This window comes from Gorilla gorilla, chromosome 12 (genome assembly GCF_029281585.2).
Source record: "Gorilla gorilla gorilla isolate KB3781 chromosome 12, NHGRI_mGorGor1-v2.1_pri, whole genome shotgun sequence".
NCBI classification, from domain to species: domain Eukaryota; kingdom Metazoa; phylum Chordata; class Mammalia; order Primates; family Hominidae; genus Gorilla; species Gorilla gorilla.
This window is the reverse complement of record NC_073236.2, coordinates 88285309-88309574: the sequence shown is the minus strand read 5'-3', so window position 1 is coordinate 88309574 and position 24266 is coordinate 88285309. Positions and strand designations below refer to the sequence as shown.

Below are 24266 nucleotides of genomic sequence, written 5' to 3'. Positions count from 1 at the left end.
TCCACTGGAAATACAACTGAGGAACTGGCCTTGGTTTCTCCACTTCCCCAAACAGAATATTTTACATTGATAGGAATGCTTCCAAATCAATCAAGTTGGAAGATTAAACTCTAGTGTTTTGTTCCCTAAAACAGCCGGAATTGCTTTATTATTCATTTGTGGAGACGAAAGCCACCTGGCAGTTGTGTCACATCAAACTCCTTTGGAGATTAAGGACAAGGACAGCTATCTTGATGGCTCAAAAGAACTAGGGCAGGGGTAGCTCATGTTTCCGGAGCCAAGAGAACACGTGAGTGGCTAAAATCTATTTTTTGTATTAAGCATTACATTCCTGTTTGAGACAACAGTATGTATAAATAACATTTGTTGAGTGTGTAGCATGTGCTAGGCACATACTAAAGTGTTTTCCTTGCACTAATACATTTAATCTTCATAGTTATGACATGGGTGCTATTATTATCCCCATCTTACACATAAGGTAACTGAGGTTCGGGGATAAAGTAATAAAATCTCCCAGGGTCACCCCCTCAAAAAATGCTTAAAGATAGACCTTACATCTTTCCTACATAATTTTGTCTCCAGATTTAAAAAGATGTAAAGATTATGGCCAGAAAAAGAATACATTTTCTTCTGGATAAGCAACTTAAAGTGGGACAAGTTCACAGAATCAAGATGTTGTTTCACTAGAAAAGAAGAAAAATCAGTGAAGTAATTTGGCAGTCTTGTATCAATACAAGCATTTGAAGGAAATCTTGCTGAGGAGAAGGTTGAAGAAAGTTGTTGGAGTGTTGCAGTCTACCAACAGATGGGGTGTGGTAAATTCCTAGTGAAGAATAGAAGATTGACAAAAATATAATGAGGGTTGCACACATTTTAGTGATTTTAAAAATTAAACTGTGTGGGCTGTAGCATATTTTTAAAAAATCATGTTAGTGTTTTGAAAATCCTGTTTCTATTAAGAAAAAGTAATCAAATTAAGTCAATATCCGGATTGTTTTTATATACAGTCAATTGAATGTACTTATATTCATATACAATGTTAAAAAATTCATTTCCATAAACAATAAAAAGAAGGTCTAAAAAAGGATAAAGAAGTTGTGGTAGAATTCTCTTTAACTATAAGCTCTTGATCACAGTAAAAATAAGTTATACACTAAATCCAAGAATGATATAAGCAGTAGATGCCCTCTAATATTTAAAAGGGGACAAATAAAAGTAAATTCAATTTACCTTTTAGGGAAAGGATTATTAAACTTATTTCAAGTGGTGCTGTTATTGGTTACCTACATATGTACGTATAATCAAGGCTGCTAATACCTACAGCCTTATCACTTCTTTGTATTTTATAATACAATTTTTATTTTTCTTTATCGAGTTTTCTGTTATTTTATACACACTTGCTACTATCTTTACCACTTTTTCCAAACTATTATTACACACTTTACAAAACTGACAGGTGAAAAGTAAATCTTTTTTTCCCAAATACGTTGTAGATATTTTTGTCTCTTTACCTTATTGATCATATTTTCTTCTTGAAATTTTTACTTTTAAGATCAAAGGCTTTAAAATGCCCTGTTTTTCATTCTGTCTCTGTCTTTCCTTCTGGGGATTTCTTGTTTCATTTCTCCTTCTACAAAAAGCAAACCTATTCTTGTTTCTCTCTCATTTTTTAAAATATAAGATCAACAATAATCAATGTTTAGTATAAATCTCTACTTCTGAACTCTCAGCCAGCTTCTAATCCCTTATCTCCAACTTTCTCCTCAACATTATCACTTAGATGTCAGACTATTATCGTATAGAATCAAAGGGTGTGAGAATTCCAGCTGACCTGGAGATCATCTACTCAAATCTCAAGTTCCAGATAAGAATATGACAGGAAAGAATGAACATGCAGAAAGGATAAACTTCTGTATTAGTCTTTGTTCTACCCTTACTGTCGAATGACTTTGACTGTACTCCCCAGTCCCCAAATATGTATCACAATCACCTCTTGTGCCATCTTGCCTTCTCTATATTTTTAATTGGTTGATAATTATAGAGCAAATTTGTAAATTATAGACAATAGTCTATTAAGGGAAGCTAGCATTTGAGGCGGGACATGACTAATATTACAATTTTAGACCAAATATATTCGGTAACATCTTAAATTGACTCACACAAAACTGTCTGTTGGACTGAGTAGAAGGCATTTTTGAAGTTTTTGAGAAGCTATAATTTGCTTTGAATTGATTGGCTCAGTTCTTGTTTGTTGATGCATTTGATGTCTCAACTATTACTCAAAACTTGGAATCTGTTCTAATAACTTTATTAAGAAAATGCCCTGATCAACTTTGGATGTCAGGAATGGCAGCGTGAGGAGTTCTGCAGAGCCAATCCCAATGCAATGCTGTTGATGACTGGCAAAAATTATTTAAACAGATGACCATTTAAAGTCTCTGAAAGTAGACCTAAGAAAAAAACAGAAAATTAATAAATACCTATTTTAGAAAATCTTCTAAATATTGGTAAGAACAATGAAAGTCAAGGAACTTGGTCACAACCTGCTCCCTCTGTTTCATGTTCCTATCCTCATCCCCACGTGATGATTGAGAGAAGCTTCAGTTTGGGAAGTGTGACTAAGAAAACAGGGTTCCCTGTCCCATCAGTTCCTATTCAAAAGATACAGTATTTCAAGACAAGGGACAGGTTACCAGAATTTCTCTACTCCACCCTCCAAGTTGCAAAGACTAAACTCCGTGGTTTTTTTTGTTTGTTTGCTTGTTTGTTTGTTTTTTTGAGACTTGCTCTTTTTTGAGTCTTGCTCTGTAGTCCAGGTTGGAGTGCAGTGGCACGATCTCAGCTCACTGCAAGCTCTGCCTCCTGGATTCATGCCATTCTGCCTCAGCCTCCCGAGTAGCTGGGACTACAGGCATCCGCCACCACACCTGGCTAATTTTTTTGCATTTTTAGTAGAGACGGGGTTTCACCATGTTAGCCAGGATGGTCTTGATCTTCTGACCTCGTGATCCACCCGCCTCGGCCTCCCAAAGTGCTGGGATTACAGGCGTAAGCCACCGCGCCTAGCCACTAACTTCCTAATCAGTGTGGCTGAGAGTTTATGGGCTCTCTTGCTCAAACCATTCCCCATAGGACAGAGGATCTACCCTAGACATGGCAGGCTGAGAATTTTGTTGCCTGAGGTGCCTTTGCTCCTGCTTGCTCAGAGGGCAAAACCTCAATATAAGGAGAGTAAGCTGAGAAAACCAGCGACTATGACACTTACCCAGTGCTCTCCGTGTGGGGAGGTATCACTGTAGGTAGGAGATTTTACTCAAGAGGATAGGCAGACAATAAGAGCAGGGAGCTCCACAGCCCTTCCTAAATGAACTGAGAATGGAATGTTATTTGACTGTGGTAGACATGGGCCTTTCATCTCTGAGTGGGTTCTAGAAGGGGTTCTGCATCCAATTATTGTCACGTGTCTATCAAATGTCAGAGCTCCAGACCTTGCTAGCCAGTTCTGGCAACAACAACAAAAGTCTTACCCTACCTTCTATTGCAGAGGAATTCCATGAATCACAGAAGTAATTTGGTCACAGTATGTCAGGCTCATTTTATACTGCCTGTATCTAAACCCCATCCTGAACCTTTATATCACCATTTCACACTAACACACTAGATAAAGCCTTGGTCTCAATTTTAGCTCATTACAAAATGCAAGTCCTTTCCAACCCAAATTACTTCTTGTACTATTGAATTGTGTCAAAACCAAAGTGTAAAATTATAGTGTTGCTTTCTTCTACAAAAGGTTTTTACGAGTAGCAGATCTGCCTCTTTAGGTAAAAAAGAAAGTAAATTTAATAATTAATGTGAGGGTATGTATAGTAAAGCTGTCCATTGCCTCTATTCCAACCTTTATTTGTTCCTTCTTTCAAGTGAAATAATTTTTTCCGTGAACACTTTCTCTCACTGAGAAATCCTAACCAACAATCTGCTACATATTTCCTCTTAATTTTTTTGACTCATTTATAATATCACAACGTTTCTTATATTCAGCAGTAATTCTCTCACAAAAGTATTTTGAAAGAATTTAAGAGCCATGTAGTTTAAGAAAATACATTTAAAAATTCAGGAATATTTTTGAAGTGTTTTACAGTAATATCTAATTATCTTTCAATATATGTATGGATTTATTTATTTATTTGATTTGGGAAGTAGAAGTTGGTATTTCCAGACAAAAACAAAGCTCACAAGTTTTTCTTCTCTTTCTTCAGATAAGAAAATTCTTGTCATAACCAAGTGTTCAATTTAATTTATAGAAAGCATGTAGGCAAATACCTGGGAATTGAAAACATGTAAAGTAACATCAATTATGTTAATTATTTTAACTACTTTAGAAGAACTTTTTAAAAGTATTCCAGAAGGCTTTATTCTGCATTTACCTTATACTCTACTCTCCTTCTTTTATTCTCTTTCCATTGAGTTTTATCATTTCTTCCAGCTACAATTCACATTTTAAAAATTTCCACAAGTGACATCATGAAAGCTTTTGCCTAAATTGAGAAATTAATTGGTATAGCAAAGGAAACTTCTTTTTCCCTTTTTTCAAACTTAAATCCAGATGTAAATCCTATATTTTACTTTATATAGTAACTATGCAGTAATTTTTTTAGTCATTAATCAGATGATATAATGGGTTATTTATCCATTTTCCCATGTAAACTTTAGTTTTATATATATAACTATAGTTATGTATAACTTTATATATTTTATAAACTTACATATATTGTATAAATATAGTTACATATGTAAGACTAAAGTTTATATATAACCATATATAACTTTATATATAACCATATATAACGTTATATATAACTTTATATATAACCATATATAACGTTATATATAACTTTATATGAAGTATATACAAACTTTAGTTATATCTATAACTAGTTATATATAAAATATATACTATAATATATATAAAATATATAATAGAATATGAAAAATATATATATTCTATTATATATATAAAATATATAATAGAATATATAAATATATATTATATATAAAACTAAAGTTTACCTTGGGATATAGATTAATAAAACATATCTGATTAGTAATAATTACTAAATAATGGCTAAATAAATACACATTTGCTTCTAGAACGGCTGCAAAACCTGATCATTAAGGCAATCCTTATTAGTCCATAGTATTTATCATATAAGCTACATGCTTAGCAGTTCATCATATTTATTATATAAGCTACATGTTACCTGATGAGAATAGCAAATAATAAAGAATAGGACATGAAACTGTGTAGATTCGTCCATTCTACAGTGAATTTTTTTTATCATTGGTTGGCTTCCCTGGGAAGCAAATTCTGATACAGAGTGTTGGGGGAGGAAATTTATCATTAGCCCTGAGTGATCCTGTAAGTTCTTGTTACATGTGCCAAGAGTATAGAGCCCCAACTACTCTTTATAGGAGGCATTTCTCAGAATTATATATACAGTGAGTAATCTTGAGGCATGGCAAAATATTTCCCTCCATGACACAGGGCAGGCTTTCTCACTTCCTGTTATATTTCCGAAGTTTATTGTTCCTCCTTTGTAAGGTAATATACATATGTGCAGACATCTCTTTGGGCCCTTCATTTTGCCACTGTTAGACTTTAGAGGAATGGGTAGAACTGATAATTTTATTCTCATGCTTCTGACTGTACCATGATTGATAACACCATCTGCCTCTGAACCAGAAGTCTTGTGTCTTTTTCCAGCATTTATAGTAAGACTAACTTGTTAGCTTATAAGTAGGGTACAATTATGTTTCAAACCCTGATAAAGAGATTTATACATAGAAAGGTGATCAGAGAGTATTTTTTACAGGAGACCTATTAAAGAAAAATTGGCCAGAAGGAGGAGTTGGGATTCAGTCACACCAAAGATCTCAATCAGCGCTACAAAGAACTTGGGAACTGAGATGACCCTGGAGAGATATTGAGGCAAGACGTCCTGGCCTTTCTATTCTCACATCAAGCAGCCTTTACATATGGCCTGCCCCCAAGTAGGAGGCACAATCCTGGGCAATATGGCTTTCTTTATCTGAAGGCAAGAAAAGTAATGAAAATCTGGCAGTGTACCTCAACATCCACTATAGCAGCAAATCAGAAAGATAAAACGAATAGCCTCTGTTAAAACAATGAATTCCCTTGGGAACATATAATATTTCTCTATCATGCAATGGCATTTGTGAGTTTTAAAAATACTCTTCTGAGTTACAACACTTAAAAAAATTCTAGATTGCATGTGTGAATTTACTCAAAATAGTTGCTTTGGCAAGTTTTCTGACTCCTACTTTGAAAAAACTCCACTTTGAAAGAAAAACATAATTGTGCCAGTGTATCAATTATCACCTAATCTACCAATAATTTCTTTCTGAATTAAATCTTGCCTACTTTATCATTCACCTGAACACTTTGGTAATTTATTATATAATATCTGGACAACTGAAGTATGCTATACAAGCACATGAATTACAGTTCCAGAAAACCTAGATTAGAATTCTCACCTAAACTCTTAGTTTTGTTCCACTTTGGGCACATTGCTTTAGTTTGTCTTTGATACAAATTTCTATTCAGTACAGTGTGGATAATAACTATTTAGACCAAAGGGTTGTTGTCAACATTTGAGATATTCCTCTTGGCTGTGTGCTTTGAAAGGATTAAGCTCTCAATAAATCTTAATCATCATTATTATGCCTTATCTTAGGTTATGTCTAGACTCAAAAGCGTTCCCTTCTTCTTCTAAGGAACACTTATGCAGTTAAATCCTTGGACTTACTTCATCACCTGAATCTCCCTACTGGGCTTTTAATGGTATGGGCAATGTCTTATTTAACAATGCTTATTAAAGTGCCTGGCACACAAAATGAACGTAACTACTTGTTGAAAGAATGAATGAATGAAATAATAAATTTTTCCCTTTGCTAGGTTTGATGCAGAAACGTAAGTTTATACTTAGACATCTTGATAGCAAATGAAGATAAAAACAAGGCTGTCAGTAAACATGGCTTAAGAAACAAATGTATCTGAGTACAGTGCTGATAAATGTCTGTAAATGTTTGTTCGACAGAAGATTCCTAATATCACACATATGGTGTTCTTACCGCTTGATGCACTTGAGAGCAAATTTCCCTACCCTTTCTTAAAATAGTGATAGGTTTAACAGCTGGTAGGGACTTAAAGAGTAAGACAATTTTTGTTTATTATTCAAGGTGATCAGTACATTGATATATGAATTCACATATGGTAGCACTTAAGGAAGGACACTTGGTTTCTTTCGAAAAATATCATGGAAGAGGTGGCGCCTAAGCTAGAACTTGAAGAGTAAGCAAAACTGATTGAGATAAGACACGTATAGAAGATAAGGTTTTAGGGAAAGTGTTCCAGGTAGTCATATAAGTAATATGTGTAAAGCAGGGTATGTGAGTGAGAGAACTTATTTGGAACTCTAAGTACTAAAGCTCAGTATGGTGAAAAATGAGTAAAGGGAAAGGGAGAAGAGAAGTGAGAGATAAGATGGGGGGAGGTCTTTATTTGATTTTCTTAAAGCAGAGCCTGAGCCGGGGACTTGGACACAGACACTTTCTTTGGAGGTGATCCCAGGAAGCAAAGGTGAAAGGACAGGAAGGGTAACAGGCAAGAAGGAAAGGTAATGTATGACTAAATTATCAAGGTTACTCCTTTTTACAGTGGGGTCCATTTAACCAGCCCCCCTGAGAACAGTAAATAACACCACCCAGAATTATCTTCCTGCAGGAAAGGAAGCTACAGCATTTACCTATGTGCATTCAACCTCTATCAACTGAGGTTGTCCTGAGGTATTAACTCCCTCATATTTCCAGGGTGCACCTAGAAGCCCTGCCAGCCTGGCAACAACTTCTACTATAGGAAGAGAGGCACTAGGCTGGAAAGCAAGTGAAAGGCTTGCTGTGTCCACTTGATATTGGATGCTGCTATCATGAGATGAATTGGTGTTTACATAAACTGTCCTTAGCAGCTGCAGCTGAGATCACACATGGGCTAAGGGGATGTGATATGGGGCACAAAGGTGTCTGCTCCAGATCAATAAGCAGAGGCCAGGCCATGATAAGCCTTGTTAGGGAGCTTGCAATTCACCTGTTTACCTAATGAACTGAACCATTTAGAGTAAAAGAGCAATGTGACCAGACGTAGATTTTTCTGAATATCATAAAACATCATCATGCCCTTGACATAAGTACATATGATAGTTAAGAATACCAAGTTCCAGTTCATGTTAATTTTTAAAAGATCACATGATATGATACCTAAGACCTGCTAATCTGGAGGAAAACAATGTTATTTTTTTAATTTTTTTTTCTTGTCCATTTTTATACCAGCCGGTTAAAACCTCCTCCAAATAGGAAATTAAATATTAGTTATTAATGTGGAATAGTTCTAACAAATATTTTGCTATTGAAAAGTGATACATTCCCTCAACATATTAGTAAACAGTTGCTGTATAAAAAACATTATTGAAATATAGTGACTTAAAACTGTAATTACTTATTGTTAGTCTCCATGTTAGCTAGGAGCCAGCTGATTGAGACTGGGCTTGACCATAGCAATGCTATTCCATGTGTTTTTCATCATTCTCCCAGGTGCTTAGGGCTGGCCTAAGCACCTTCTTTTTCCAGACCTGACCAACTTAAGAAAAACAAAAAAAAAGCAGGAACATACAAGGACTCTGAAGGCCTGGACTTAGAAATGGTTCACTGTGACATCTGCCTCATTCTGTTAGCACAACAAGTCAGATGGCCAAGCCCAAAATCAAGGGGCAAAGAAAGAGACTCTCTGTTTAGTGAAAAGTAACATGACAAAGTGCGTATGCATACAAGGAGGGGAAAAATATAGGGTTAATAATACTATATATAACATTGTATTAGTTCGTTAGGGTTGCTGTAACAAATTATCACACATTTTATGGCTTTAAACACTAGATATTTTAATTCTCTCATAGTTCATGAGGTCAGAAGCCCAAAACTGAAATGTTGGTGAATTAGCTCCTTTTGGAGGCTCTGTGGAGGAATATTTCAGGCATCTCTTCTGCTTCTGATGACTACAGACAATCTTGCTCTTCCCAAGCATTGTAGAGGCCTCGTTCCAATCCCTGCCTTCATCTTCACGTGACCTTTCTAATTGTGTCTCAGTTTCTCCTTTTTTGTCTCTTATAAGGAAACTCACCATATTTAAGGACTAATCTAATTTAGAATGACCTTTTCTCAAGATCCTTACCCTAATTATATCAGCAAAGATCTTTATTTAAAAAATCACATTCTGCGGTTCCAGGTGGACCTATCTATTTTAGGGTTTACTATGTAACTCACTACACCAATTCATTTCATATTATATTGTTTTGGGGATGTTTTACAATGCAAATCACTGCTTATAATTTAGTGTTTCAATTTAGCACCTTGATTTTATATTTATTTGAAGTCATTTTAATTCCTTGATAATTCATTATTCAGTATTCAAGTACCACAGGCTTTTGAGTCTTAACTAAACCAAATTTTGATATGATTAAAATTTTTCCTATATGAAAATACTGAGTCACCTAATATATTTTGCTGCGAACATGAAAATAAGATTTAACATGTGAAAAAGAAATGAATGTAATATGCAGGTTTGACTTAATTTAGATGTACAAATGACACCTGGAATTGTTACTAAAACCTTGAACAGCTAATAATAGAAACATGACATCATATGCTACTTAATTTTACATGTTGTTAGGGTATATTTTGGTTCTGCACACATGAATGTAATAGAAATCAGTCATATATATAACAAGTCACAAACTGATAATTTTATACAAGTTTTGGGAGGCACACAGCAAACACTCTGTCTTTGTCTCTCTCTCTCTCACACACACACAAACACACATGCAAGCAAACAAAACCTAATAATACAAATTATTTGAGAGCAAACGTGTTGATTCAAACCTAAGAAATCTGAAAATATTTATTCAAATGTAGCTAAGAGGTTAGGCTGCTTATAATCTCCACTGTCTTCTACAAATAATATAGCAAAATTGTGGAATAAAGCAATGCTAGTGTGAAAGGTGTGGCCCCACACTGGTGCCAGTTTATGAACTGTTTATTACCACTCCACAAGGAGATAAAGATAAACTCAGGAGTATTGAGCCATGTTTTTAGGCATTTGACATTACCTTCACATTCTAAATGTCTGATTATAGGGCTCATCTCATTGAACAAGGTATAGATCATTCAAGTTGCATGTGGAGTGAGCTGGATGTTAGTCATGCATATGTGTGTGATATTTATTTACCAGCTTTAACCCAGAAGTGTATTAAATGTGGAATCCGTTTATTTTATGAAAAGATAATTTAAATTTTTAGAACTGACTACAGGTGAAGAATTGAAGGTATTTTGAGACAGCAGCATCACTTGCATTTTGGATAATAGTTAGATGTGAATATCCTGAGCATGCCGAAATTGCTTTAAAATCTTTTACTCCATTTCCATCCACTTGTCCCTTTGAGATTGGTTTCTCTACTGTGATTCTTTTTGAAACAAAATATAGAAAAATTTTGATATAGATTATCCACTGGGCATAGTCATCAATCCAACCTGGATATTTGTCAGGTTATGCATTTTAAATATTGATATATGTGGTATTCATTCAAACTGTGAGAACAGACATTTAATATGGAAATCATTATTTTACCTGTAACCTATCTTGAAGTTAGAATTTTCTAATGACAAAAATTATAAGTTTAATAGCAATTATCTATATTAATTTCCTCTATGGATACTTTTAATAAACAGCATGCAAATTTTACATATTTTTTCTTTTGTCTCATTTTTGTTATATTTATTGAAACATTGCACTGTCTAGTGAATTTATTTAAAAAATTGGGTATATGAAAAGTTATTGATCTTTGCATTTTCAGCTTTTATTTTCCCAGTAATACTTTTTTATTTTTGTGATTTAAAGGTGTATTGGTCCACAGTGGCTTGGTATTTAAAATAAAACGGTGAATAGTTTGAGATGCAATATAGTAGATGACTTGACTAGATTTTGGGAATTGTCCAGAAATAAGTAGTATACTGAACAATTCTGAAAAGATAGTGTAATCAATAACAGTACTCCAAGTGTCAAAAATACATGGAAAGTTGGCCAGGCACAGTGGCTCATGCCTGTAATCCCAGCACTTTGGGGGGGCCGAGGCAGGCAGATCATGAGGTCAAGAGATTGAGACCATCTGGTCAACATGGTGAAACCCCGTCTCTACTAAAAATACAAAAATTAGCTGGGCGTGGTGGCACGCACCTGTAGTCCCAGCTACTCGGGAGGCTGAGGCAGGAGAATCACGTGAACCCGGGAAGTGGAGGTTATGGTGAGCCAAGATCGTGCCACTGCCGTCCAGCCTGGAGACAGTGTGAGACTCCGGCTCCAAAAAAAAAAAGGAAAGCTATAATAACTGACAAGTATAGGGACAACATATTCAACAATTTGTTATAATGGTACTCAGAATTATATGAATATATATAATCATAATTTTTGGCCCATCAATAACACTTAAGTCTTTTTGATTTTGCACATGAAATATTCAAACCAACATATCCGAATTTAGTACTTCACAAGGAGTATTTGACGGTAATATCATCAAAGAAGTGTCATGGTACCAAGGAAATAAGGGATTGTTTTCCTAATTACTTTTTCCATCAAAAGTGGTTTAGAATTGCTCTTCCTATTGGCAAATAAAACATTAAAATATAGCCATTAGATGCTGCTGTATTTTACTGTTTTAGAAGTAAAAATTCAGAAAAACACCTTATTTTAGAAAGGCATAATGGTGTAGTAGTTTATAAAAATTGATCCCTTTCCAATTGTTAACAGGCAATAATGACAACATATAGGTAGAATTTTTGAGCATATGAAATATATTAGACATCCACTACACACACACCCTTTATTTGCATAGATTCCTTTTGATGCCCCAAAGAAGGCTGTGATTTGGGTGCTGCGATGGTCTTTTGATTTGTCACCTTGTCTAGTCTACAGCCCTCAGTTATTCAACCAAACACTAACTGTTGCTATGAATGTATTATGTAGATGTGAGACAGCTGACGTTAAATAAAAAGATTATTCTAGATAATTTTGTTGGCCCTGAATCAATCAGTAGAAAGGTCTTAATAGAAGAGCTGAGGCTGTCTTGATGAAGAATTTCTGCTTTTGTATAGTAGTTACAGCCCATGCCTGAGAGCTTTTCCCTCCTGTGGAACTTATACTTGCCTAGGCCACCCACAATTGTGTATGCCAATTCCTTTGTGTGTGTGTGTGTGTGTGTGTGTGTGTATGTGTACGTGTGTGTGTATATATACATGTGTGTATATATACATGTGTGTGTGTACACACACACACACACACACATATATGAGAACTCTGACTATTTCAGGGACTATTACCATACCCATTTTATAGAATATAAAAAGTTAAATTCCTTATCTAGGGTGGAGTTAACTTACAGGGGCTGGGATAAGGAACTGTACCTTTACTAACAAGTGCAGAGCTTACACCCTTAAAAACCGTGTCCTAATATCTTCTAGAATAAAGGGTGTGAGTTATAAATGAACAGTATTTAGGGTTATACATGATCAGCAGACTTTTCACCTGGCTTCCAACCATTCCTTAGAAATGAAGAAGTGGACCTTGATATCAGACAGAGCTTTTAACATATTCTTTAGAGTATGTTGAAAATAGAAAACAGTTTACTGAATATAGTTCTCATTAGTGAAAGTGGGCTAAGACAGGCCCAATTTTTTTCAGGCTAGAATCAGACTCTCATAAGAAATGGTATATATAGATATCTGGAGTGGGAGGATCCTATTCTACTATTACTGTTAAGATTCTGGCAAAGACTATAGCAGAAAAGACATATTTAGCTCTTCCATTCCTCTTCCCAGCTCCCCATTTAGAATTCTGCTTTTCAGTTTGGGTATAATGTGCATTTTGCCTTCAAAAAGACTTTTTTCTATTTATCTCCACAACAACTCTAAGAAATAGAGTTGTTATTTTCTCTTTTTGTCAGCCATGAAATGTAAGACTTAAAGAAAATAAAAATAGGCTTGCTTAAGGTCATAGAGCCAGTAAGTGACCAAATCAAAATGTAAAAGCAGTTTTTCCAAGTCCATTCTACTTTTATGCACCTGCATTTTATTATCTTTCAGGCAGTGTTTCTTTCTTCCATGTTTCTAGACGACCCAATCTATGATTTTAGAAAGAAGGAAACACCAAGAAAAAATGTTTTACTCATGGTTCATGCAGTGGAAATGACAGAATAAACAAATTTTCCTTTTCTTTTGCTGCACAACAAATTACCACAAACTTAGCTATTTATAACAAAATCTGTTTATGAGCTCTGTTTTCATAGTTCTGAAGTCCAACATGGCATGGTTGATCAAGGTCTCAGATGGCTGAAATCAAACTGTCAACAAATGCTGTGGTTCTCATCTGGAGTTTGGGATTTTTCCCTAAATCAATGGTTGTTCTAGAATTCATATTCTTCTCATGCTTTTGACACTACCCACTCTATCTTCAAGCCAACAAGAGTAGGTCAAATCTTCCTCATACTTTGAATCTCCCTGATTTCCCTTCCATCTTGTTCTTCTGATTTTAAGGGCTCTGTACCACTAGCTGTGTATCCTTGGGGGTCATGTAAACTCTTTTTCTTTCTTTCTTTCTTTTTTTTCGAGATGGAGTCTCAGTCTGTCATCCAGGCTTGAGTGCAGTGGCACAATCTCAGCTCACTGCAACCTCAGTGTCCCGGGTGCAAGTGATTCTCCTGCCTCAGCCTCCCAAGTAGCTGGGATTAACAGGCACACACCACCACGCCAGGCTAATTTTTGTATTTTTAGAGGTGGGGTTTCACCATGTTGGTCTGGCTGGTCTCGAGCTCCTGACCTCATGGTCTGCCCACCTTGGCTTCCTAAAGTGCTGGGATTACAGGAGTGAGCCACTGTGTCTGGCCATGTAAACTCTTAAGGCTTCTTTTCCTTAGATATAGAATCAGATCACTGAAATTACTTTTTTCTCCCAACAGATTACCTGACATATAGGAATCATTCTAGAGTCTCTTTTGGTCCTAAATTTAAATCATCTGAACAAGTAGCTCAGTAATAAAGATGTACTTTTTGCCAAATACATGGCAAGATTCTCTGATTATACTCAATAAAAGTTCAGTAAATAAGAAAAAGTGAAAAGATGAATATGAGTAGTGCTTTTCAACTTATCCATATTTCACAAAGGGGGAAATTAAGCAAAACTAATAGAGCTTCTCAGATTCATGACCTCTTTGCAATACTTATGAATTTTATTAACTGTTGATTCATGTGAAACCCAGTATCTGTGATAGCTATGAGTCATGAACAGCAATTAATTAGACTGGTGTCACTCAAAAACTAAGGCATAACAGAGGTCAATTCTGTAGAAGTCACCCACGTAGACTTTGTCATAAATTTGTTTCATATAGTTGCTGTCCTGACGTTAATTTTAAAGCCTGACCTAAGTTCTTTGAAAGTCAGTTTACCTCATCACCTTTGGCCTAGCTAAAACTTCCTCTCCCTGTGTAGTTGTTTGAAATATAGCCTCATTCCACTGACCCAAACCCCATACACTCACAGCTGTTGAACATGATAAAACCTAATAGTCAAACACCAGAGTCTTGTAAATAAGTTCCTCTCTTACTGTGTGTTTTCTGTAAACTAGCCAATCCACAACCCCTGAAGGAAAGACTCCTCTTCTTTCCCTCCCCCACCAGGTGACCTCTGTGCCTCCTCCAGGCTTCCCATAGACTTTCACCAGTGCCCCTAACATCTTTAGGACCTGTGAGTAATAAATTTCTTCCGTTTTATGCGTTTTGATTTTACTTTCGCATTGTTTCTTACCTGAGACATACACCAAAACCTAACTCCCCTACCTACTACCCCTTTCATCTGCACTCTCATGAAGAGGGGCTATCTTGGCTTCTCACCACTTTCGAGAGAGAGCCCTCAATATCAAATTAGAAATAAGCCATAACAATGAAATCACAACTTAATACTGAACAATTAATAAATGATATTTTCAAAGCAAAAAAAATTATAGTTAGGCCTTTGTTGTTCATGGCTCCATATATTATAGGCAACCATGAAGTTAGTATTTAAAATATAGTCCTTTTTTACAGTGTGTTCTTGGGAGGACATTGTCAATGGAGAACAGTTTTAAGTTGTTTTCCTACATATGTGTTGAATTTCAACCTCACCTACCAAAACCACTGTTTTAAATGAACAAAAACTTCTTTAAAAGCCCAAGTTAGCAAAATCAGTTTGCATTAACAGTATTGTGACCCTGGGAATGTAGGTATTAATAAAAATATGCTATCTTAAGGAAGACCTGAGAATAGAAATATTATGGAAAAACTTTAATGAGTTAGAGTTTCTAAAACTTCTAAACTTTGACACACAAAGATTTATGTGTAGCTGTCTGTGAAGAGACATAGGCTCTTTCTGCTGAGTTTGCATTAATCAATATGTATCACAGGAAATAGACTCTAAAAGGAAGACTTGCGTGCAGAAGGTTTATTAGGAAAGGACCTCAGGATATTCAATTTTAAGAAAGTGAAGGTAAGACTGGGCAGACTAAGAAGCTTACCTGTAATTTATCTTCAACTTAGGTCTTTGTAACCCCATATCAACTAGTCATTGCATCCCCTGAGAGGAAGAAAAACCGACAAGACTAGACAATTCCTTGTAGTTAAGGACAATTCCCAGTGAGAGACATATCTATGACTCATCAGTAGCCAGTATTTCCAGTAGCTAGAGGCTGGGTGCTATATTTGTTTTCTATTGCTGCTGTAACAAGTTACCACTTTGTTGCTTAAAACAACACACATGTATTATGTGAAAGCTCGGAAGGTCAAAAGTCCAAGATTGGTTTCACTGGGCTAAAATTAAGTGTCAAGAGGGTTTTTCACTGGAGATTCTAGGGAAGAATTCATTTTCTTTCTTCCTTTTTCAGCTTTTAGAGACCACCATCATACCTTTGCTTCTGACCTCCTTACATCTTCCAAGTCAGCAGTAATGGCCAATCTAATTTTTCTCATGCTGCATGACTCTAACTCTGACACTTCTTTCTCCTTTTTTACTTTATTAGAAACCTAGTGATTACATTGAGCCTACCTGAATAATCCAGGATAATCGTCCCATATCAAGGTCAGTTGAGTAGCAACCTTAATTCCATCGGCAACTTTACATCCTCTTTTCCATGTAACAGACATGTTTGAGGGACCGTTAATCCACCTACAACAGGTAAATTCATCCTGAAGAATGAGTGGTGCATACAGTATATAGTTGTCAGATTGGTGAATTACACAGAAAAATAAATAGGGCTGCCTTTATAAATCTTTGAGAGGGGCACTAATTTCTGCCATCTTCTGCCAAAATGTGATATCTACCTTATATAGCTTAGGTAACACTCACATGCCATATACTCAGACACTGTAAATGTACATTTAAATGATTTTTGGTAAATTGATGAAGCTTTGCAGCCATCACTACAATCCAATATTAAGCATTTTCATTAACATAATAGTTTCTTCCTGCCCATTTTTAGTCCATTCTTATTCCCATAGCCAGTCCTAGACAATTATCTACTTTCTGTCCTATAGCTTTGCCATTTCTAGACATTTCATGTAAATATTATACCATATACAGTCCTTTGTATCTGGCAAATGTGGTATGAATACAACACATTTTGTTTACTCATTTACTGGTTGATACACATTTGGGTTGCTTCCAGTTTGGGGCTGTTATGAATAATGCTAGTGTGAACATTCATATACAAGTCTTTGCATGGACATATGCTTTTATTTTTATTGAGTAAATACCTAGGAGTGGAAAGGTAGGGCCATATGGTAGATGTACTTTTTTTCTGAAGAAACTGCCAAACTCTTTCCCAAAGTAGCTGAACCATTTTTATTCCCACCAGCAATGTGTGAGGGTTCCAATTTTTCCACTTCCTTGCCAACACTCATTTTATGTCTTTTTAATTACAGCCATTACTGTGTGTGCGGTGGTATCTCACTGTGTTCTTCAATTACATTTCCCTAATTACTAGTGATATTGAGCATCTTTTCATGTGCATATTAGGCATTCATATGTGTTCTTTGGTAAAATGTTTATTCAAATATTTCAACTATTGTTTACTTGGAATTTGTGTCTTTTAAATATTGATTTGAAAATATTGATATATTCTAGATGTAAGTCCTTTATCAGATATATGACTTATAAATATGGCTTGTATTTCATTTTATGGTGTGTTTCAAGTATAAAAGTTTCTAATGTTCATGAAGTTCAACAATATAATGTTTTTAATAAATCATATTTTTGTACTGTAGCCAAGAGATTTTTGCCTATCCAAAGGCCATAAAGATTATCTCCTAGGTTTTCTCCAGAAGTTTTATAGTATTAGTTCTTATACAATATTTACATCTGTGACCTATTTTGATTTAATTTTTATGTAGGGTGTGGGGTAAGTTGCTAAGTTCTTTATTCTTCTTTTCTGTTGTTTTTGCATAGGAATACTAAGTTGTTCTATTACTATTTCTTCAAAAGCCCATTCTCTCACCATTTAATTATCTTTGATTCTTTACTAAAAATAACCAAATTAAGAGTTTATTTCCAAACTTTGAATTTGGTCCAGTTAGTCTATATGCTTATCTGTATGTACATTATGATTACATTGTCTTTATTACTGTACTTTGAAAGTTTAGAAGTCAGGTATCCTATGCTTTCCAACTTTGTTCTTTTTAAAAATTATTTTGACTATTTTAAAGCTATTATATTTACATAGTAATTTTAATGATAGGCTTGTCAATTTCTACCAAAAAAATCTGATAAGTTCATGGAGACTTTTTTGAATCAATAGATCAATTTGGGGTGAGTTCGCAATTTGGGGAGAGATCAAAAGAATTATTGAATCTTTCTATCTATGAACATGGGATTTTTACCAATTCATTTGGATTGTTGAACAGTTTTCCTAGCAATCTTTTATAGATTTTCAATGGACAAGGGTTGCATTTTTTAAATTAATTCCTGAGTAGTATTTTGGTTGTTGTTTTTGTGAATGGAATTTTAAAAAGTTATGTTTGCAGAGTATTCATTGTAAGTGTATAAAAATATAATTGATTTTTGCATATTGATTTTATTACCTGTGACCATATTAAATGTGTTTATCAAATCTAGTAGGCATGTGTATGTGATTTCCTCAGAATTTTCTACATAGAGGATTATGACATATGTGAATTAATATACATAATACGTGGTTTTGATTCTTTCTTTTGAAAGAAAGTACTAGCTAGAAATTCTTGTACACTATTGAATAGATACAGTGAAAGTGGACATCTTTCAGTCTTTCACCATTAAGTATGATATTGATTGTAAGTTTTCTTGTTGGGTGCCTTTTAATAGTTTGAGAAAATTCTCATCTATTTCTAATTGGCTAAGCATTTCATCAGAAATAGATGTTGGCTGTGTCAAATACAGTATCTGAATCTACGAGATGATACTGTATGCTTTTCTTCCATTATTAATATTATGTATTACATGGATTTATTTTTTGGATGCTAATATAGTCTTGCATTTTTGTGGAAATCCCAGATGATGATGGTGTGTAATCCTTTTTAAATATTACTGAATTCAGTTTGCAAATATTTTAAGAATATTTGCTTATTAGGACATTATGTATTTTCCTTTTCTTGTGATGTTTTTGTGTGCTTTGGCATCAGGGAGAATCCAGCCTCAAAGAGTGATTTGGGACATGATCTCTCCTCTGTTTTTTGAGGTTCGTTAAGGGTTAGCATTTTCTTTTCAGTATTTTATTTTAATTTTTTGTTAGCAACACAATTCTTTTGTTTTATTTAGTATTATTAGAGTTTTATGGTCTTTAGAAACAAAAAACAAACAGTAAATATTCTGTTGAAATTATCTACTTGATAGGTCTTGATTTAAAACTTATGTTTTTTTAACTTTTCTTTTAGATTTGGAGGGGTACATTTGAGTTTGTTACATAGGTAAACTCATGTCACAGGGGTTTGCTGGACAGATTATTTTACCACCCAGGAATTAAGCCCAGTGCCTCATAGTTATCTTTTGTACTCTTCTCCCTCCTCCCACCCTCCACCCTCAAGAAGACCCCAGTGTCTGTTGTTTCCTTCTTTGCGTTTGTAAGTTCTCATCGTTTAGCTCCCACTTATAAGTGAGAACATATGCTATTTGGTTTTCTGTTCCTGTATTAGTTTGCTGAGGATAATGGCCTCCAGCTCCATCTATGTTCCTGCGAAAGATATGATCTCATTCTTTTTATGGCTCCATAGTATTCCATGGTGTGTATGTACCACATCTTCTTTATCTAATCTGTCATTGATGGGCATTTAGGTTGATTTCATGTCTTTTGCTATTGTGAATAGGGCTGCAATGAACATTCACGTGCATGTGTCTTTATGATAGAATGATTTATATTTTTCTGGGTATATGCCCAGTAATGGGATTGTTGGGTTGAATGGTAGTTCTGCTTTTAGCTCTTTGAGGAATCGCCATACTGTTTTCCTTTACACAATGGTTAAACTAATTTACACTCCTCCCAACAGTGTATAAGTGTTCCATTTTTTCTGCAACCCCACCAGCATCGCTATTTTTTAATTTTTTAATAGTAGCCATTCTGACTATTTTGAGATGGTATCTAATTGTGGCTTTCATTTGTGTTTCTCTAATGATCAGTGATACTGAGTTTTTTTCATATGTTTTTTGGCCACATGTATGTCTTTTGAAAAGTGCCTGTTCATGTCCTTTGCCCACTTTTTAATGGGGTTATTTGTTTTTTAGATGCAGAGTCATATCATCTGCAAACAGAGATAGTTTGACTTCCTTTCTTCTTCTTCGGGTGCCCTCTGTTTCTTTCTCTTGCCTGATTACTCTGGCTAGGACTTTCAGTACTACTTTGAATAGGAGCGGTGAGAGAGGACATCCTTGTCTTGTGCTGGTTTTCAAGAGGAATAATATTTTTAGTACTTACCAGTGTGGCCATCTAGGTCTGAGTTTGACTTTTCTTTGTTCGAAGATATTTTATTAGATTACAGTGTTTGTTATATATTTATTTTAACATCTGATTTTTTCAGTCGCTTTTGGTAATTTGCATCTTTGTAGAAACATATCCATTTAATATAAGTTATGCAATTTGTGGGCCAAGAGTTGTTCATAGTATTCCTTTTTAATGTTTTTAATTTTGGATGGGTTAGTGATAATGTCCCTTTTAATTCCAGATTTTAGTGATCTGTGTCTTCTCCCTCTTTTTTTTTATTCAGACTAGCTAAATGTTCGTTAATTTTATTAATCGTTTCTGAAAAACCAACTTTTGTTTTCATTAATTTTTTTCAAGTGTTTTTCCTATTTTATTAATTTTCACTTTTTTATTTCATTTCTTCTGCTAGATTCAGGTTTAGTTTGCTCTCAATTTTCTGGTTTATTAAAGTGGAAAATTAGATGATTGATTTGAAGCTATTTGTTTTTTATGACACATTATACAAATGACAGATTTGTCTCCATGTACAGTTTTAGTGGTTTCTCATCACTTTGAATATAACTTTATTTTCCTTTTTTTCAGCATATTTTCTATTTTCCTTTTTCTTATTTGTGTTATTGGTTAACCACAATCATCATGTTTCCTTTCTAAGTGTTTGGTTATTTCCCTTACGTTTTCTCTGTAGCTTTCAAATTTAATCTTTTTGGCATTGGAAAGTACACTTTTGTATCATTTTAATCACTTTAAATTTGTTATGTTGCTTTGTGATCCAGTATATGGTCTATACTGAAATGTGTTCCCTTTGAACTTGGAAGGAATGTGAATTCTCCTGACATTTGGTGGAATATGCTATAAAAGATCAAGCTGCCTAACACTACTGCTCATATCTTTTTAATACTGTTCAAATTATCTATATTTTTGCTGAATTTTTGTCTAGTTGCTCTGTTACTGATACTACTATATGAACTCTCCAACTAATATTATTGAATTTTCTATTTGTCCTTTCACTTCTATCAGTTTTTGATTCAGGTAGTCTTAAAATATCTTTCTGATGTATTGAACTTTTCTTTTTCGTTTTTTTGTTTTGTCTCAAGTTATAGTTCTTATCTTAGGCTTTTTTGTCTGCTTCTAATATAGCCACTCTACCTCTTTTAGGGTTACTGTTTGCATTCTATATATTTTACTATACATTTATTCTCAAACTATGGTATTAAAGTGTATGTCTTGTAGATGTAAATGGATTTTATTTTGTTTATTCTGTTTAAGTATTTTGCCATTTCATTATGTTTAGTCCGTTTATATTTAATGTTATTATTGATATATTTGTAGCTGTCATTTTGTTGTATGATTTTTATATATCTCATAACCTGTTTCTCTCTTCTACTTTCACTACTTCCTTTTTTATTATGTATTTTAGTGTACCAATTTAATTCCTCTGCTAATTTATTTTTCAAATATTAATATTTGAGGTTGAAATATGCATCTTAACATTTATAACAGCCTGCATCAGATTAATGTTAACTTAATTCTGGTTAAATGTAGGAACTGTATTCCAATAAAGTTTAATTTTCTTATTCATTCTTTGTGTTGTTATTGTCATATATATTATGTCTATGTAGGCCATAAACCCAAAAGTACAGTATTGTAATTACTGTTTTATATAAATATATGTCTTTTAAACAATTTAAAGACAATAGAAACTTTTATTTTTATCATATATTTACTTTTTCTGGTTGTCTTAATTTTGTCCTTTGTGTTTTTAAGTTACCATTTGGTGTTACTTCCTTTCAGACTAAAGGATTTGCTGTGTTATTTCATGGAAATCAAGTCTTCTACTGATAAATTTCATTTTATTTTAATTTTAATTTGTGTTTATATAGGAGTGTTTTTATTTCACCTTTATTTATGATTTATTTATTTTATTTACTTATTTTGAGACTGAGACTCATTCTGTTGCCCACGCTGGGGTGCAGTGGTATGATCTTGGCTCACCACAACCTCCGCCTCCCGGGTTCAAGTGATTCTCCTGCCTCAGCCTCCTGAGTAGCTGGGATTACAGGCGCCTGCCACTGTGCCCGCTAATTTTTTGTAATTTTAGTAGAGACAGGGTTTTACCATGTTGGTCAGGCTGGTCTTGAACTCCTAACCTCGTGATTTGTCCGCCTCGGCCTCCCAAAGTGCTGGGATTACAGGCATGAGCCACCTTACCTGGCCTCACCTTTATTTTTGAACAAGCATTTTGCTGGTCATAAAATTCTTTGTTGACAGGTGTTGTTTGTTTTCTTTAACCTTGCAAATACAACATTTCACTGCCTTTATATTGCCATCTTATCTGATGAGACGTCAGCTGTTACTTGTATTGTTCTACTGTAGGTGATGCATCATTTTCATCCTTTTGCTTGCAAAATTTTTCTCTATTTTTCAACCACTTTTTTGTGTCTAGGTGGAGATCTCTTCGCATTTTTCCTATTTAGATTAATTTTCTTGGATGGGTTGATGAATATCTTTAAGCATATTTGGGAAGGTTTTATTCATTCTTTGTACATGTATGTTTTCATCTTAACCCACAGATCAAGCGACCAGTACAAGTGTTCTGCTAACTAGCCAGTTTATAGACTCCAATTACAAAATTGTATAATTATTAATATTATTTAATCATTATTTAGCTATACACTTTATATCATTCATTAATTGTATAAAGTGTATAATCCAATTATACACTGAGAAAAGAACTAGTATATGGGTCTCTGGATCTTGTAAATTAATTATGAGCTGGTCCCAGGCCAGGACGCATTTATTATCTGGCTGCCACCTGCCCTCATCTAAACAATGGCAGGCTTGGGCCTGCTGGCTCATGCTTGTAATCTCAGCACTTTGGGAGACTGAAGCGGGTGGAGCACTTGAGCCCAGGAGTTTGAAACCAGTCTGAGCAACACGGAGAAACCCAGACTCTACCAAAATAAAAATTAAAAAAAATTAGCCAGGTATTGTGGTACACACTTGTCGTCTCAGCTTCTTGGGAGGCTGAGGTGGGAGAATCACTAACCCTGGGAAGCAAAGGCTGTAGTGACCCTTGGTCGTGCCATTGCACTCAAGCCTGGGTGTTGGAGTGAGACTGTGCCTCCAAAAAAGAACAACAAAAAAATGGCGGAAGTAATTGGTGATGTGGTTCTTTGAATATCAATTTCAATCAAGTCCCTATATTTAATAATTCTTAAAATATATTGGCACTCCCTTTACTTATTACATGGTTTTGTGGGTAGAATGTTCCTATGAACCACTACTGAATACTCTGGTCACAATATTGTAGTTTGTGATCGTAGAATTTGACCTCCAAATCAGTCAGTGGATTGTACATCTGAAAACTGACTCTGTACCGAAAATTGGGCAAAATATTGCAACTTTTTATTGGGAAAGCTACTGTCATCCTAATGATAATCAATTCTTGATTAATTTTGTTTATACAAATAAGTGATAAATATGTTTCTTACTTTTAGAAACTGTTGTAGAATTTCATCCAGGGTGTAAAATTACATTTAGTCTTCATATCTTCTCAGGTTCATCTTGGCTGTGATAGTTTCTCAGAATTTTCTTGTTTCTGATAACCTTGACAATTTTGAGAAGCAGTAATCAGCCATTTTGTAAAGTGTTACTCAGTTGCCGTTTATCTGATGTTGTTCTCATAACTATACTGAGATTATGCATTCCAGGGAGGAAAACCACAGAGGTAAAGTGCCATTTCCAATGTATCAAAGTTACATTGTCTCAGCGTGACTTTCTGTTAATATTAACATTTACTGGGGTAGTCTTTACCATTTTTCTCCACTGTAGAGTTATTTTTATTTTTTTGCCTTTCCATGTGGTACTCACTGTAAGGCATACACTATATGCAGCCATATTAAGAACACATTACCTATGTAACAAACCTGCACGTCTTGCACATGTATCCCAGAACTTTAAATTAAACTACAAAAAAAAAGAAGAAATGAAGCACTATGCTCCGTCTTCTCCAGGGTAGAGCTTCTATATAAATATTTGAAGCTCTGCATGGACGATTTGGCTCTTCTACATTTATTTATATCAGTATGGAATCATAGGTTTTTATAAGTTTGGGTTATAATTT

General features: G+C 34.6%; 1 long non-coding RNA gene across 1 annotated transcript in view; it reads left to right on the top strand.

Annotated features, from left to right (window-relative positions):
- LOC134756793 (uncharacterized) overlaps nt 1-24266 on the top strand; it is a 1394997-nt gene that overhangs the window by 495969 nt on the left and 874762 nt on the right. Inside the window, exon 5 of the long non-coding RNA XR_010129979.1 lies at nt 16220-16278. This is a non-coding gene — a long non-coding RNA (uncharacterized lncRNA). The remainder of the gene's footprint in view (nt 1-16219; nt 16279-24266) is intronic.